At 37.0% G+C, this 12116-nt stretch overlaps 1 protein-coding gene across 1 annotated transcript in view; it reads right to left on the reverse strand.

Moving 5' to 3' along the window:
• The window catches only part of elp3 (elongator acetyltransferase complex subunit 3), a 69277-nt gene that overhangs the window by 45465 nt on the left and 11696 nt on the right, over positions 1-12116 (reverse strand). The window lies entirely within an intron of this gene.

The following is a 12116-nucleotide window of genomic DNA, read 5'->3' on the forward strand; positions in this document are numbered from 1 at the left end:
GGGGGGGGGGTATTACATAAAAGTACACATTTCAATCATGTAGTTTGACTATTGGTAGTAGTACATTACAAAATGTAGAAACTGAATATTTTCTCCACAGACAACAGTGGGATTTCAATAAGAAAACAGTTCTCTTTAAACCTCTATAACTCAAATTTAGTTCACAATCAAAACCTAATTCAATATGAATTCATGAAAAGTTGGATTTTATTTGACTGATGTGGCATTTGATAGCTTTTAACAACATTTTACATAATTAAAAAGTTTTTGTTTTGTTACAGTGTTTGTTTTTGAGAGACAAAAACTCCCAAAGTTTTGGTAAATGTTTTTGTAAACAGTTACGTGTATATCACAGGCAAAAGCGTTGGGCTGCAGAAACTTATATACAAGTTAATATAAAAAAGGATAACACATCTAAGCACAGAAATGAACATTAATGTTTTGATCATGACTGGATTTTCTATATCAGGTGAAACAGTTCAACACGCCCATAAATGCTCTCTTAATGGGGTAAYAAGTCCCACGTGGGGTGAACTGTAAATCAAATTCTAAAAAAAAATATTTGTCTCCAYAAACTTTATTAATCTTTGTTTATACATTAAAACACATACGTTTTTGTTTTCTTTCACCCAGTGTGTCTCTCACTGCTTTAAGACTTGTTGCTTTCTGTCTAATCTCTACAAAGAGCTGAGAGCAATCACTCAAATCCTCACTGACTCACATTGTATCTGAGCTCAGAATTTACTTTTAAAAACTAAAAGTAAAGGCACTTTTTAGTTTGTCAAATCTACGACACAAACACCATACAAATATAAAAACTGAAGTGATTATCAAAGTCTTCTGACACTGAGTCAGGATTTTTTTTTTAAAACCCAACTTGTATTTTTTACATTGTGACACAGTTTTAATTGCCACACTCTCCAAGAGTGAAACTAATAGTGACACTAATGAGTGACTGGCAGCAGATTTAATATTTTACCTTGAATCTATTTAGAGGAGACCGGGGACAGTTGCAACACTTTTTTTACATTTGACTCTGTTACTCAGAGATGGTTTGAATTAGACAAACCAAATTTTAATACAATAAACTTATATCTGTCTGTTAATAGTCAAAACTATTTATAAATGATGTACATTCTACACAATTTGCATTTAAAAATGAAAAGTCAGATGTTGCAACTGACCCTGGGGCCGGGGACAGTTGTAACATTGCTTGGGGGGTGGTTGTAACATATTATTAATACAATATATTTCACTGTAAATAAAAGTTTTATAATTTTTATATTTATACTATTGCTAAATTAATAAAAACTATAAGTTATAATGATATTAGTGTTATTTATTCTTTTTGATCAAATGACGAATATTGGTTAATATAGGTTATTTGCCTTGAAGAGTAGACCTTATATACAGATGTCAAAGACTCTAATTGATATAAAATACAGTTGACTTTTTGAGACAAGGATAATAGATCAGTTTGTGAGGCAATTAACTTTWRTTTTGCCTATTGTCACTGTACGCCTACATTATGCAACTTTTACATTGAAAGAAACTGGGATTTTAAAACCATTGTTGAAAACAACTGCAGAAAATACATCTTAAACACTTTTATGTTTTAAACTATAACATTGTCATGAACACCCAATACCCTTTTAGGTGTAAACTTAATTTCAACATCTTAATATCATCTTTATGCTCTGTTTTTATATGGATTTATTGTCTTCCTGTCAGCCATGATAAAACCTCATGTGTTAGCTAAATAAGCTGATCTGGATACATGTTAACTAGATTTGTTAAAAGTCAACATATCACTTATTTAAACCATAAAAGTTTGAGATGGATCACAAAAACAGTGACAACAGTAGAACAAAAATAAAGCTGGGCAAAAAAAAAATACTTTGGTTCCTCAAAAACAGTTTTTTTCAAATAAATCCTGGAGCAGTTTTTGAATTTGCTTACTTTTTCTTTGCAAGGTGGGACATCTAACTGAGCATGTACAGTGTGAGTGTCATCACACTGATTGTTTCTGTTTGGAGAAAAATGACGTGTTGCAACTGTCCCTTGTTTCTACTGTCCCCGGCCTCCCCTATTTTTCTTAATCAGYTTATACATCCAAACATAGGCTTAGATTATCATAATTTGTAAGTTCATGAGCTATATTGCGAAACAAATATTGGAATTTCAGGCAGCATCCTTACGAATTTCTTCAAAATGTTCTACTTTATTGTTTTTTTACTAATATAATATAAAACTTTTGAATTGTGAAATGTTTTGAAATCATACTTTCCTCTACAATTTTATTTTGTATGTGGGTCATGGAAACAGCTATTAATAGACTGCTGGTTCAGAAAAAAATGAATGCTTTTACTGTGCATTTTCTAAAATGTAACAACTCACATCTTATTCGTTTATTCAAACCTATATTTAACAAATTTACAAAACATACTATTGGTTTAGGTTTCAGTCATTAAGACTTGTTAATCCTAGGAAATCCAATTTAAGGCAGCTTAACTTCTCTTTTGATTCTCAAACATTTCACTCCTCATTCAAGAGGCTTCTCAATTTTAAAGTGAAAGCTGTGAAGTCCACCCATCTTCTGCTGCTAATTTGAGACCAGGTCACAGGGGCAACAGCTTGAGCAGAGATCCCCAGACCTCCCTCTCATCAGCTCTCTTCTCCAGCTCATTTGGAGGGACTCCAAAGCATTCCCAGGCCAGCTGTGAGATGTAATCTCTCCAGCAAGTCCGGGGTCTGCTCCAAGGTCTCTTCCTGGTGGAACATGACTGAAACACCTCCCTTCGTAGGGATCCAGAGGGCATGCTAACCAGATGCCCAAATCACTTCAACCGTGTTTCATGAGTCAAAAAGCGTGCAACACCTTAAATAGTCAGATGCTCGTATCAGGCATCAAATCACTCTACACGCGCGTCGAAGCAACGTGTGGAAAGATGCGCATTTGAAGCCTCGACTTTTCGTTCATCGTTCATCGTTTATTTATAAAGCACAATAAAAACCAAAGTGCTGTACAGGAGCATAAAATAAAAACAATGAACAAAGTACAGTAATAAACTAGACTTTTGGTTGTTTTCCTCTGCTGGCCTCTTTGGCAGATGTAACTGAGAGAGTAGCTTGGCTTTTATTCATTTATTTACAATAATAAAAGCACGTCATTGGACTCCTCCACCGTTTCTGGATTCACCAGGTAATTCAGAGGAGTTCTGAGTTTAGCGAGTTTCACCACTCCAGATTTTCCAACTGTAGCATCTGCTGCGTTGGATGTGCTGTATGCCCATCAAATGCTTAGAAATCTGAAAAACACGCAGTGCCAGATGTGCAAAACACTTCAAAACACAGAGCGCAAGACACGCCATGACACTTCAACGCCCCTAGATGTGCATCCACCATAGAATTTGCATGTAAACCAGACCCTCAAGTCATGTTTGGTCTGAACACAGCATAAAGATGAGTCCAGCCCATAGACTTAAATATAAAGATCACTAGACTGAGCCCCGCCCATACCATACACTGGTAGCATCTGTGACAGCATGGAGGAGCAGAAACAGACCAAACAGGGCAACAACTCACAGCCTCCATAGAAACTAATAGACAAACTTTGTTGAACCGGATCTGTTTCACAGATTATCTGTCATGTTTTTACAATAAATTAATAACTATGTTAATTTCATTCAACAATCATGTAAAACAGCAGATTTATACCAGAAAAATATATAATTTATAAGTAACAATGATCTAAACCAGACCTGAAGTCAGCCTGTAACTTAGACTTTAGCTAGTTGAAAAATGATGACTTCAGCTAGTAATAAATTATATTTATTATTTCTTCTTACTGTCATAAAAAATAAGAATATTTATATTTACCAGTCAACAGTTAGAAAATGTTCTCTGGTTATAGGATGAAACTTGTCTCTATTAGCTAACATCTTCTCAACAAGTCAGGTTCCTCTAACAGAAACCTAAAAATACTTATATTTATATTATTTTACACTCTGTAGGTCTAAATATTAATCAGACATTTATAATATTATTTTACACTCTGTAGGTCTTAATATTAACCAGAGGACAAAGTAATATTTAATAGTTTGTGTTAAATTGTAGCATGATTCAACAAAGCTACACTCTGTATATACTGTATGCTGCACAAGCTAATATCTGCAAACCAGTTCAATAAATAACAGTGATTACATTGACTTTACAAGATTATTTTAATTTTAAACTGTTACATTATGTTCTGCTCAGATCACATTGAGCTAAATAAGATCAAATCTGCTGACTTGTGTTGTAAAATGAGACGTTTTTCTGTTTATCTTCTGTTAATAAATCCATAACACAAACAGCTTTTCTGACATTATTTAAAACATTAAATAGATTATTTAAACTGTAAAACATTAACAATAATTGGGTTAATATTATTATTAATAGTTTTTATGATTTCTCCATCGTCAGTCCTTTTTTTCAGCTCTGGTGTCAACATGTACAGTAATGGGAAATCCAGACTCTTGACCGTTTTGCGTTAGCTGTTAGCTTCACCAGCCGATCACATGGTCACCTGGTTTCTGAGCGCTCCAGTTGTTATACAGAACCTCCTTGGTCCAGACATTCTGAGAAGGAGGCTCATTTTACCTACTTTTATCTTCAAGCTGATTCTGTCATTACAGGGTAATATGTTTTAGGTAAAGTAACAAAACAGAGAGATGGCCAAATGGGGTAAATACATACRCAACCTAATGTGTGTATCTAATTCCACTACTGTGAGTAAAATATGTAAGATTTTAAAAAATGTGAACAGCCAATAGGTCACAACTGATTACCACTTAGTTTTTAATTAGAAAATGCTAAATGACTTTGATTTATATAAAAAATGATAACAATAAAAAAAGAAACAAGAAAATGTGTTTGTACTCTGTCAGAGTAAAGTCAAGACAGATGTTTTCTCAGTCTCAATCTGACTCATGTCTAAAGTTATTAGAGTCACTGATCAGAATCAGCAAAACAACAGAAGCGTCATCCCACCACACAAGCCAGCTGTCATTTTCTCCACTCCAGCTGCTCCAATGACCATTAGCTCCTCTCATGCCAGCTCACAATCGCTCCGATTTTGTATCTGCTGGCAATAAATGTCCATCTTTTACAGTCTGTTGGCTGATTTACTCTAATTACAAGAGTTTATGCTCCAGGGGCGATAATCGGATTGTGTGAGATGAATCAATAAAAACTCTATTATCTCAGGCGATTATCTTGAGGTATCTCACTGCTTCTATCAGATCAAGATCAGAATGCGCTGCAGAGGCATGAGCCTCATACACACATGGCTTTCTGACACCCAAACATTGCAAATATTTCTCTCTCACACACACACACCCACACACACATACTTGTACTTCCATCAAACTGAGGTCGTTGTATTGACTTCCGTTCATTTTTCTAACTGCATTTATGCCTAACCCAGACATTTTCCCTAAACCTAACCATTACTAATCTATTCCTAACCCTAACCTGAACCAAAACTTAATTCACATCAAACCTCTAAAGCTAACTAGTAGAGCGAAGTAGAGCTGCAAAAAAGTGAGGACCGGAAAAATGTCCTCACTTCCCAAAAATGACCTCACTTTGTTGGTTAAAACAAATGACAGTCCTCACTCTGTAGCAGAAACAATTAAACACACACTCAGAGGCTCTATCTAAACAAACCAAATCTCTCATTTCATCTGAACTAAGCTGCACTTGCCACAATACTGCAGCTATAACTTCTATAGAATCTAATCACTGTGGTTAGTACTGTTGCGTCTCAGCAATGAAGTCCTGGGTTCAAGCCCTCGGTTGGGTCTGGGGTCTTTCTTTCTGTTTTGTTCTCCTGGTATTCACAAGGAATTTCTCCAGTTAATCTGGTTTCTTCTCAGAGCCCAAAAACATGCATATTCAGGCTGCCTTGAGGCCCAGGTCTTTCTTTATAAACAAATCTGGGATCTTATGGGATTTGCCTGGTTAAATAAACGTTAATAAATAAGTACTAATTCTAAATAGCAGTACAAATTAAGGTGCACACACACCCGAGAGTGACAGACACCTACAAAGATGATGCGCACGCTCAAAGAAAATGGACTTTTTTGACTTATCTGGCTTTAAGATGAAAAATAACTGCTGGTGACAAACCAGTTAGTGAGCTTTTTATTCCCGCACAAAAAGGCCATTATTTGGCCGAGTCACCTGAACGAGGCGCCGCCTAATAAAATGTGCATCAGTCTTCCCCGAGTCATCCTGAAAGCTGCAACTCATCCATACTGAGCAGGTGCGTCCCTGAACTTATTTAGAACTGGTCCAACTCAGCAGAAGAGAAATCGATGGAAGTGAGGGGGAGTCACTTATCTTCCTCCTGCATTCTCAACAGCTGAACCTGTCAGGCCGAAACTCGACTTTAAAGATTAGCACTGGCCATGTGTGGAGTGGTGTGTGAAAGGTATGAACATTACTATCTTTGTTGTTTTGATTATTTGCTTTAAACAAACTAGACCAAACACAGCCAGAGACGGCTGTAATCTTCTAGTGGAATCAAATTCTAAAATTTCACACTGGTTTATGCAATAATATTTATGACCCCAGCCGTACCACGGAAATGGCTTTACTGATCAGTGTGAAATTTGGTAGGAATGTAGATGTGTCCAACCTACGATGCGCCAGCTAACGATTTTACGGTAGACCCCATATTTGAGGAGGGGGCTCCATCTGAAAAAGGAGTGTTTGGATATACAAAAATGCTTATAACTCAAAAACTATTTAACATTTGAGCTTCAGGTATTATTTTTTTTATTTAGCTCTGATGAAGATCTGATGATCCATCGAGCCCACCAATGAGCCCCCTTCGGACCCCCACACAAAACATTAAATCTGTTCTGGTGACTTCTGAGTTCTGATGCATTGGTGCTTTGCATTTGTTCGGGGGTCAATATATACTACTGCTATGCTGTATCTAGTTTATAAATCTTTTCACCTTTGCCAATTTAGCATTACATGGTTATTTAGATAAAGCTCTATGAGTGTTAAAGTTATGGCATGTAGCATGAATAAAGTATTAAAGGGGACATTTCATTATGGCCTTAAATGCATTTTGTTGTGTACTTGGAGTCTCTAAGAGTGCAGAAAAATTTAATTTAGTTTCTACCGATGCTGCTTATATTCTGTTTGGGTCATATATTTCAACCTGTTCAGTTTTCTCTATATTCTAAGCTGTTTTGTGAACTATTATGTCAAATTATTTGCAATGGAATTTCTAAATAAGGTCTGGACTTACCAACTAAACAATTTGGTGGTTTTCATTCCCCTCTGGCTCTGGGTGCTACTGTAGAAATGATTGTGGGTTTGGTTTTGACTCTGGTTTTGTTTTGTTTACACTTAACAACTGAAGTAGAATTAACTAAAATGGCTTTGCAGAGTTCAGGCACCTGTTGTGCTGTTCAGCTGCACGAACAACCAGACCAAAATTTGTAGCCTAAATCAGTGGCTACAAGTGTTTTGAAATTTGAACATGGACCAAAACAACAAAAGTGTTCCTAGGAAAAAAGGTAAAGTTTCCATCGCCTACCTACTGTGGCTGAAAAATCTAAACCTGCGGCAACAGCCAAAACTCTGCACGGCTGATGGAGGAAAACCTGCATCCTACTCAATGGCTTGGTTAAGACATACCACCAGAGAAAAGATGCCAGATCCTCAGAAGGATTTTAAAAAAGTGCAACAAAAATATCAGACATGATTTTAAGTGTATGAAGGGCACAGCATAAAGGAATTAGTATTCAATCTACAATCTGGACGGATTCAATATACAATCCATCCACAAGATTTTGAGTAATTTTGTCCACAGACAGACAGACCAGACAGACCAGACTGGACAGACCAGACAGACAGACAGACCAGACCGGACAGACCAGACCAGACAGACAGACCAGACAGACAGACAGACAGACCAGACCAGACAGACAGACCAGACAGACCAGACAGACCAGACAGACCAGACAGACCAGACAGACAGACCAGACCAGACAGACAGACCAGACAGACAGACAGACAGACAGACAGACCAGACAGACCAGACAGACAATCTGGACGGATTCAATATACAATCCATCCACAAGATTTTGAGTAATTTTGTCCACAGACAGACAGACCAGACAGACCAGACTGGACAGACCAGACAGACAGACAGACCAGACCGGACAGACCAGACCAGACAGACAGACCAGACCAGACAGACCAGACAGACAGACCAGACAGACCAGACAGACAGACCAGACAGACCAGACAGACAGACCAGACAGACAGACAGACAGACCAGACAGACCAGACAGACCAGACAGGACAGACCAGACAGACCAGACAGACAGACAGACAGACAGACAGACAGACAGACCAGACAGACAGACCAGACAGACCAGACTGGACAGACCAGACAGACCAGACTGGACAGACCGGACAGACCAGACAGACAGACCAGACAGACAGACCAGACAGACCAGACAGACCAGACAGACAGACCAGACCAGACCAGACAGACAGACATACGCGACCAAGGTAACTCCTACAAGAACTAGTTCACATAAAAACAGCACATAAATGAATTCCTGTTAAAATAACAAAAATAACTAGTTTGTTGGCTAAAGTTAGCTGTTGATGTATTTTTTATTTTTCTCCTTGTGGTAACCGATTACCCACAGGAAAGTCTGATTGCTGTATTTTTAACTTGTCCAATATTAGCAAATAAATTTTGATTGGCTAATTAATCTAACAACCTTTTACCAACCTTAACAACCTTTTACCAAAGTGTTGTGTCCAAAGAAATAAGTAAGTCTACCAAACTAAMTCAATAAAAAGGAATGTATTTGGGTGTAAAGGTCTATGAAATGGACTTTACATAAACTGCTATGAAATTTAAAAGATTAGAATCGTTATAAGTCCAAAATCGCTTGGTAAAAAAAAACTTTTGTTGTGTTCGCCACATTTTAGTTCAACAACAAATAAACAAACCCACTGCCTGGCTCCAACCCACGAACTCATGAAAGACATAAGAGAAACATAGATTGAAGTAAAAGAAATAGCATAAGAAATTTAAAAAACACATTACATATTAGGAAATATTTACACTTCACGTCATCATGTTGCTAATATCTGATATCTGATAAAACCTGACTGAATATATCTGACAACCTGTGTCTGTATCAAGGACAGAAAGAAATCACAGGTTATTTCAGATGATACAGCTCTCCCAACCAAAGTCAGTCTGATTTTTTTCAGTTTAAGGGAAAAAAAAGGACCTCTCTACAGCAGCTTGGATAAGTAGGTGGAGCTGCAGTTTTCCAATTTAGCAGAATTRGCCTCCCGGGCCAGCAGACTTGTGTGAATAGAATGGACTTTCAAAGTGGAAAACATGGTTCCATAACTCCAGTCTTCAAATTTTGAACAGCGGTTTATTTGAACACTATGATTTAAATCTTTACACTGCTGTTGCTTTTGAATTACATGGTTATTTCATCAGAAACATTTCTAAAATTTTCTTCTTGGCGTGACATCAGGCTGCACCAGAAGTGTTACAAGTCACAGTTCCTCCTCTGCACATGTCCAAACTATCTCTGTCTGCCACTATTTATCTCACAGTTGTTCAGCAGTCCTGATGTAGCCTCACTGTTCCTCCTGCTTCCCTCTCAGTCACTCACATGTACTCTGTGGCTGACTTTCAATCTTCTTCTTTCGAGACCATGCCTCTCCAAGTTCTCTTCCACCTGTTCCCTGTTCTCACCACAGATCACAGTCATCTGCAAGTATCTTAGTACACAGTGATTCTTGCCTGGCCTCATCTTGTTGACTGTCCATCAGCAAAGGGAACAAGGAGCTAAAGGTCGATCCTTGATGCAGTCCCACCTCCACCTGAAGCCATCTGTTACTCCTATACAGCAGGGGTAGGCAATGATCCTCAAGTGCTGCTGTCCTGCATGTTTTATTTGCTTCTCTGCTATTTTCCACCTGATTCAGAGATTGAATTACCTTTTTTTGAGTTCTGCAGAAGCCTGTTAATCACCATTCATTAAAATCAGGTGTGTTGGAGCAGAGAAACAAGTAAAACACCACTTCATACTGAGCTCAGATTTCTTACTCTGTACAGAGGGGGGAACGAGGTGGCCCGCCCACCTTTTCAAGAAGAAGACACAATATTGCCTTGTATGTATTAGCTCGGAGCTAGTGCGACAAACAAGCTAAACTGAGGTCCTCCATCCATTTTTTCAGTTGCAGACTGAGTTATTTTTGCGTTCCCCTCTCTGTCGACACACTCTGGTTTCATTTAAAAGAGTCGATCATCAGATATTGTCCAAGATTAACCTTCAGGGTGGATATAACTCGCTAGCAGCCTCCCACCAATGACCTATCGATGTCATCATTTACCCAGAATGCTTTGCGTGTAAACAAAATGGCCCCGTCCGTGTTAAAATATAATTTTAAACTTTTAGTTTAAAAATTATAAAAACTAAACAGCCTATAGTGTTTTTATAGTCTTTATTTTACAGTTAAATATATTTTTATCAAATAAAGTCTAATGTTACAACTAATCATGGATCCCTTTAAAATACAATGTGCTTCTTTTCAACATATTATTAAAAATTAGCCCTTCATTTTATGGAAAGACCCTCTTTATTCAACAAAAAACTCGGGTTTTTAAGAAAATGTCTGCTTGTCAATTAATCAGTCAATTGATGAGACCAATCAACTTYAGATTAATTCATTAATCGATAACTTGCATCCCTTTTTCATACTTCTTGGTCTACCAGTCAATACGGTCCTTCTCTCCCTCCTTAGTATCCAACCTCTCGTACCGCTCATTCTATGCTTCCTGTTTTACCTTTGCTACTTCCATCTTTTACCTACATTGCATCTCCTTATAATTCTGTCTACTCTCTTTAGTCCTCTTATACAGTAGTCTCAATTCTCTTTGGCTAACCTCTGGACAACATCCTGAACTTCATTATTCCACCACCAGGTTTCCTGACTGAAGATGTGAGAGTAAACTTTATTATTTTAGGACATTCAAGTCCTAAAAAAATGTTACTTTTGTCTTTCAGTCACTGCAGATACATGTTGGGAGATTTTTGTTGCAATGATGAAAAACTCAATGAGAAACAAATAAGAAACAATAAATGAGAGAATGTCTCACTCTGGTGGACAAAACTGTTTGATGCTGGTATTTTCTCTAAAAACTGCATAAACAACTAATTATTTGCAGTTTTAAGAGATGCTAAAGAGAAACAATAAGAAAAACAACACACGTCATTATACATTACAGAGATCAAAGTTCAGCAGTCATAAGAAATAACCCTAGAAAGCAGTTTGAATATGATACCTAACTAGAGGTTCTGGATGAGGCCAAAATTAKCTTAAATGAGCAACAATAATTTTAAAACAACTACAAATCTTTCAAATATTTTCGAAGGGTTCCGATGCAGCTACCGCATTTTTAACTAAACAATGGTCAACAAGACCAACACTAATGCCTGACACAATGCCATCAGCATATTTAAAATCAGATATAAACTTTTATGAAGTTAAAACCGAACTCCTCTTGTATTTTGACTAATGTACAAATATTTAAGGCAAAGTGTTTCAAAAAACAGTCCCCTTGTGAAAGAGGCAGATGTTTGTGTGAATCAGAACCACCTTCTCTAAAACTGTAAAACAACAGAGTTGGTCTTGTGGAGGATTTATATAAATTAAATAAATATAAAAACTCTAGAAAAATAAATCATAAAAATCTTATAAAAATTAACAGTTACTTTACCAGAACAAAACTATAAAACTATTAGGTGTGGTTTATTAAATATTTGATCTCTTTCGTCTAAGTGTCTGTTAGTTAATGATCTGATAACTGATCATCATATTGATTTATTCTGTCTTACTGAAACCTGGTTACAACAGGAGGACTCATTTAAGGACTAACTTAGTTAAGGACTTACTTGTTAGTATAAATGAATCCACTCCTGCTAATTATTTAAATTTTCATGTTCCTAGAACATCGGGTCGTGGTGGAGGAGTAGCTGCCGTTTATAAGTCAGAACTATTAATTA

The sequence above is a fragment of the Austrofundulus limnaeus genome, unplaced genomic scaffold, assembly GCF_001266775.1.
Source record: "Austrofundulus limnaeus strain Quisiro unplaced genomic scaffold, Austrofundulus_limnaeus-1.0 Scaffold590, whole genome shotgun sequence".
Taxonomy (NCBI): Eukaryota; Metazoa; Chordata; class Actinopteri; order Cyprinodontiformes; family Rivulidae; genus Austrofundulus; species Austrofundulus limnaeus.